The sequence below is a fragment of the Morone saxatilis genome, unplaced genomic scaffold (genome assembly GCF_004916995.1).
Source record: "Morone saxatilis isolate NCDOM2014 unplaced genomic scaffold, NCSU_SB_2.0 Contig14, whole genome shotgun sequence".
NCBI classification, from domain to species: Eukaryota; Metazoa; Chordata; class Actinopteri; family Moronidae; genus Morone; species Morone saxatilis.
The window spans coordinates 2,905,998-2,912,468 of record NW_023339696.1 but is presented as its reverse complement, the minus strand read 5'-3'; positions in this window follow the sequence as shown (position 1 = coordinate 2,912,468).

The following is a 6,471-nucleotide window of genomic DNA, read 5'->3' as shown; positions in this document are numbered from 1 at the left end:
TGTTTGTGTGTGTGTGTGCTGTCATCACCGTGTCAGTGCAATGTAGTTATGTGAGCAGCCACAGTCTGGGTGGAGCTGAATACAACCTGACAGCCAAACAGTGACACGCACGCAAACGCATGCTAGTGGAGGGCAAATGTGTCAGATTCTATCCCAGCAGCTCTTGCTATTTTTAACTTTCCCCCCAAGTGCCCTTGAGCAAGACACCCAACCACCTGCCTGCACAATCAGTGATGTTGGAGTTCAAAGAATTCAGCAGCAGTTCAGTTGTTCGCTACAAAATACCTCTGTTTTTACTGAAGCAGCTGACAGGTTTAAACAGATTTTTTCACGTCAGATGTTCCCAGGAATCCAACAGAAGATGCTGTCGGATTTTTTATGCTACACAACAGCAGTAAACAGCGTCCACTGGAGGTGTACTCAGCGGCGAGTCTGCTTCCACTAATAGAAAAAAAAGAAAAATGGAGAGTAAAATGCCAAGGAGTTTTGATTATGTTATCAAAAAGTTGTTAATCAAGTCAGTGCTGAAATTACAGAAAATTTGACATGGAAAGGGTTCATTTATAATCCAGTTCAGAATTTTTTAATTGTCATTATTGTTTATTTATTTAGTTTTTATTAATAAGAGTTCATGAAAGATAATCCGATAATAATTCCTGTAAACGGGAGTGTGTGACAATGCTAAAACTTAAATGGTCTGAAAAACATACAAAATATTAGATTTAGTGGCAATAAAATTATAGACCTATGCGTACATAAACACACACACACAGTCTCTCTCTCTCTCTCTCTCACACACACACACTTTCACTAGCTTTTGCATGAAAAAACAGTTTTAACATGACGGTGAGCAAACACACATGCATATTTGCCATATGAGAATGTAAACACACACACACACACACAGACAGACAGACAAACACACATGCACACTCGCGCACACACACACAGCCTCTCTTTCATAGGAAACAAGAGCAGCTAACCTTTGACCTTTACCATTCAGCCTGTCTGGAAAATAGCAAGCCTGGAATCGATCAACACTCCTCTCACCCAGACAGCCACCCCCTCCCACCGACCCCAACCACCCACCCTTCCTATTCTCTCCACTCACCCTTGACTCCCCTTCCTCCTCCACTCCCACCTCTCAGCCCCCCTTCTCCATCATCACACAATCAGCCCGCCGGTAGTTACGCTGTGAGCTTGTAGCGGTGTTTGGGCTGTACTGTATGACCACACACACTCATACAGGCTCACTCAGTTGCCTCATACACAGGTTGAATATTTAGCTAAGACAATATGGTAATGCTTAAGGAAATATTGTTTCAGATTCATGATGCTTTTCACTATAAAAACCCGATTTAATAGAAATGTAGTGGCAGTAACACTCTTATGTCCTAAGTGCCTTTGCGTATGTTGAGCAGTAATTGACTGATGTAGCAACTGCATATTTAATTGATTTCTGCATGTAGTGACCAAATGTCTGTCGTGTCTGTGCTAGTGTGTTTCAGGTGCAACTGAACTTGGAGCCCAGGGCTGTCATGATGTCAGCTGTTTCATGCAGGTAAGTTCCTTGGACCTATAACCATGTGATTTAGTGGTAGCCAAAAAGTGTCACAAAGAACCCAATCCAGCACTACATGTCCACTCTGGGACTGATGAGTCCAGAGCAGTGCTGGTAGTACAGTTTGCCTTCTCAGTGGTTTCCTTATTTCAAATTCAACCATTCCTTACATTATTTGTGAGAGCCTCAAATGACCCTTCCAAAGTCCCACCCCTTTTTGCTCTGTGCTTCAATAACAGTACAGCAAGCCTTGGTCAGCTTTCCCCTTTCCTGCAAAATGCTAGCTAACTAGCCAGCTAACCTACAACAATTGTTAAGTAGCTAATTAGCTAATCTAAATCAATCATTAGTTAGCTAGCATTTTGCGTGTAACTTCATCAACTTCAAATCTTCAAAATGTGGTTGTCTTTAGACTAGCTTAGCACATAGCATATTGAAGAAGAGGAAGGGAGGAAGTTGACCAAGGTTCTGACCGATACAAGCCTTGCTCAACTGTTATGGAAAGGCCATTTCCAAAATATCTGCCAATCTGATCAATCACCATCCTTTCCCAAGATAAATAAACACTGATGGATTGAGAAAAATATTTTAGAAAAGATGCTACAAATGTGCAAGAAATACCTCAATATCATGAATGTACGCATTCTACTCATACAGTTTTAATGTCAGCCCGACATACACAGGTATCCTCTACTACAAGACAAGACTGGTTTTAGTTGGTTTGTTGTCCACTCACTGGTTAAAATGTGTGCGTGCACCTGCAGAGCTCTTGTCTCTTCTTGTTTAGCGTCCTCCTGGGTTGGCCCTGTCATGGCTGTCCACTCCTTGTAGCGCTTGGAGGACAGGCTGTTTGTTAGCTCGCTGTCAGCCCGAGTTTTTCAAGTCTTGGGGAACATTCAACGCTGTCGGTGAGTTTGTGACTCAGAGAAACCATCGAGTGTTGAGTGTACCCTAACACTTGAGCTCACATCAGCCTGAAACACATGCCGCCATGTGTGTATACAATAATGTAGGCTCCGCATCTACAGTATTTGGATATTACATAGAAGGACTTTGACTTGCCAAACACATGTGTAACTAATGACAATAACAATGGCTGCATTCCATTACAATGCCAGTTCAAGGCCTGGTATTGTGCAAACTGGCTCAAGTCAAAATGTACTTTGATATTTGAAAAGATAAAACTTGAAAAATGAGACATGACCATTAGTCATTAATAGAAACTATCTGCACAGTTCAGTTACATTTTACTGTTCAAGGTCAAGTTCAAACTGATTTCCAAGTGGTTACAATATCACCATTACCAAAAATTTGACTGATATTTTTGTGCTTCTTTCCTCGTTCCTTGTTGCTGTAACAAAGCTATCAATTTACATAAGCTCAAAATTAGCTTCTTCCTTAAAACAGGAAAACATTTTCATAATAAGAAGGCTTTCCTCATTGTGACAAGTTTTTATTGCGTTTATTTTACTGTTTTACTGTTGAATGCTAACAAAATAGTTAATCTATTCTTTTGTTAAAATGACATAGTGCTCATAATGACCAGAACAGTAAATGTTAGCTAACGCTTTGACATTTAGCTTGAAATATTGACAGGAATCCACAGAAACCTGTTTCAGCTTTTCAGGATGGTGTAGAGCAATACAAGCTAACATTGGAGGAACAGAAGGTAGCCAAGAAGTGTGGAAGGACATCGGCTCCATAGCGCTAACCAGCACAGTACAGTATGTTTTGTATAGTCTTACTGTGCCTCCAGGTAGTCTATAGCTGTTATAAAAGTCTGTTTTTCTTTCTTTTCTGTTAAAGTTCATAACAGCTAATTGTATAGCTTGCTAGCAGTGGTTATGTTCAGTTATGTTGTACTTAAGTGCTGTGAAAAGACTTACATATCATACTATATTACATTAAATCCCAGCAGGTAAAAGGTTAAAGATTTGTCTGTTCAACACCATGTACAGTACATATAATCACATGTACACGTATGTAGCTTTGGCAGCTTCCTACATTTTGAGCTCAGCGGGTCCACTTATCCATCTGTCACTCCTTCCTTATTTACGTCCCCTTACTGGGAAGATGCCCACGTGGAATAGTCCTCTACCATTGCAGGTTTCCGGTTCACATTCATCGCTGTCGGTGGGTTGGTGATGCTGTCAACTCGCCGGTCGATGAATGACAACCGTGTCCATGCATTGCCACGCTTCCTGAAGCGCTATCTTGATCATCTGTGTTTGCATCTGTCCAGTAAACAGGTTGTCTGTGAAATAATTGTGCTTTTTCTGATAGGAACTGTATTATCAAAGAGATAAAGACATAAATAAAGATGTTGGATCATCATCAAATTGCAGTGTACTGTGTGTTATGAACCAATTTAACATCTGTAATTTATATATCAAAGCTATTGAAGAGGAATAGAGAAATGTGTGAGAATCAGAACAGTGCTCACAAGCAGTGAAAAAATGTGATAACCAGAGGCTGGAGAGAAAAAACCCAGTAAAACCTGACAGAAAAGAAGTGATACAAGGAGACAGTGGAGGAGGGAGAGATGGTTGGTGGAGGAAAAAAAAAGAAAAACACATTAGGAGAACCGGATGATTGGAGATGACATAAGGCAACATGACTCCAAGTTGTGGATGTTTGTGTGTGTGTGAGTGTATTGCCTCTAGGCTCTGTAACAAGGTCACTGAGTTAGTTGCCTTTACACGCTACATGTGAAGCCACTATTCAACAACAAAGGAAGAACTGCCCAGCACCATGAACCTGAGTCAGGATCAGAAGAGTGGGCAAGTGTAAGACATTAGTCCTGGTTAACTAGTGCAGAGCTGTAACACACTGACATGATGAAATGTATGGAAGCCCATTTCTGCCAATGTGACAAAAAAGAAAAAGATTCTGAAAGTCATTATAATGACAAACTTTGACAAAAATTTGACTTAGAATCTCAAAATAATGAGAAACTTATCAATATTTTGAATTTGTATTGACTTAGTATCACAAAGTCATTATTTTGAGAATATTCACTTTGGTGGAAATAGGCTTCTAAAAAAATAAATAAAAATATTACTTATCTATTCTCATATTCTGTCTCACTGAAATGTTGCTTTTTGTGATTATGGTAGATGTAACGTTTGTAAATCCAGATTTAGCCAAATTATCATGTAAATTTTAACTAAGTGGTGATTTAGGCATCCCTATATTAAAAAAGGGTTACACAACCAGTGTTGCATAACAGATTACTGTCATAACATTACATTTGTCGGTAACATAGTAATGTAACATGTTGCTGTTCCTAAATTCAATAATCACATTACAGTTATTAATCAAACAATTATGTTGTTACTTGTGTCTTGTCTTTTTAAGAAATCGTTTTCCAGGAGTTTTTTTTTGATAATACACATATACAATATATACATGACAATACAATAGTTTGACAGCATCATTTATGGGCCACCGTGTTAGCTCAGTATTGTGGCGTGCTTAGCTGTTCTCACCACGGCTGATTTTTCCACTTTGTGTATAGACCTTTTTCACAGGCTCTATTCTGTTTAGTGTAGCAGAGCATTTCCAATGAGCCAACACACCCCCTCCCTTTGTTTGACCTGTATGCAATGTAACCTTACGTAGTATCATTGGTAACACATGAAATAGTAAGGTAAACACATTGTGTTTACCTTACTATTTCATGGCAAAATGGCTGCAGTGAAAAAGGTCTATTGATAACAGCTTTCCTTCAGCCGTAACAATAGTTTGGCCACAGCACAGGTTACAATGCAATTAACATTTTCCAGCACAGCAGTGGTTATTTCCTGGATATTTGGTCATTTCAACCAATTTCCAGCTGTTTCCATGACTGGAAAAGTAGTTTCTAAATGTCCGGGTTTTCCAGGATGCATGGAACCCTGATCTTCTTAATGGGAAAAGAAAAAATCCAACCTGCCTTTTCATACACAATTGCACATTCACCTTTGCTTTCAACAAACAGGGCTCAGCTTGTTTCAGCTCCGACAATGAAGTCATATTTGAATATTTCAAAAGTCAGAGATGGAGATCCTGAACCGTTTTCTAACAATATCCATAAAATTCAACACAGCGACAGCATCTACTGCACCCGTGGAAAGGCTCTTCAGTCTGGTGCTTACTCTGAGGAGGAACAGGTTGTCTGATGAACAATTTGAGAGACTCCTCCTCCTTGAGGTGTAACCACTGCTTTATTGATGAATTGATTGATTGAAGCACGTCAAATAAGCTGGAGCAATCTAATAAAGCCATAGTTTGGTGATTGAGCGACTCAAGTGAGTTTGTTTGTTAGCTCATTAAATGCAGTTCATTTTATGTAATCTCAGGCAATGTTGCAAAGTGCCACAGAAATAGGGCTGTGTACCAGGGTTATGATTCAATATACTGTGATATATATCGTTATATTTAATTAAAACAAAATCCAATTTTAGGAAAGCTGTCATACTATACAGAACATACCACCATATGAATAATAACTCTGCTATCTAGTGGTTGGGGGTTTGACCACAAAAAATTATCACAAAATAAAATATCGGAATACAATATTTTATGATATTTTCTTAAGTAATGTAAGTATTGCAATAGATTCATTCTACAGGTGGTACACAAGTAAAATCATTTTTTGAGTAACAACCTCTACACTGTGCATGACATGGACTGGTTCTTATGTAGAGACTAGTTGGGGCGGCAGTAGAGCAGTGTGTAGGGAGTTGCTCTGGGAACCAGAGGGTTGCTGGTTCAAGTCCCACAAAATATGGAGTGTGGACTGATAGTTGGAGAGGTGCCAGTTTCAAGGGCAAGGTAACCTAAGCCCCAAAACCTGCTCATGGGGCACCGGTAACGTTGCAGCCACTCCACCATCTCTCTCCCCCGTGCATGAAGTGTGCATGAAGTGT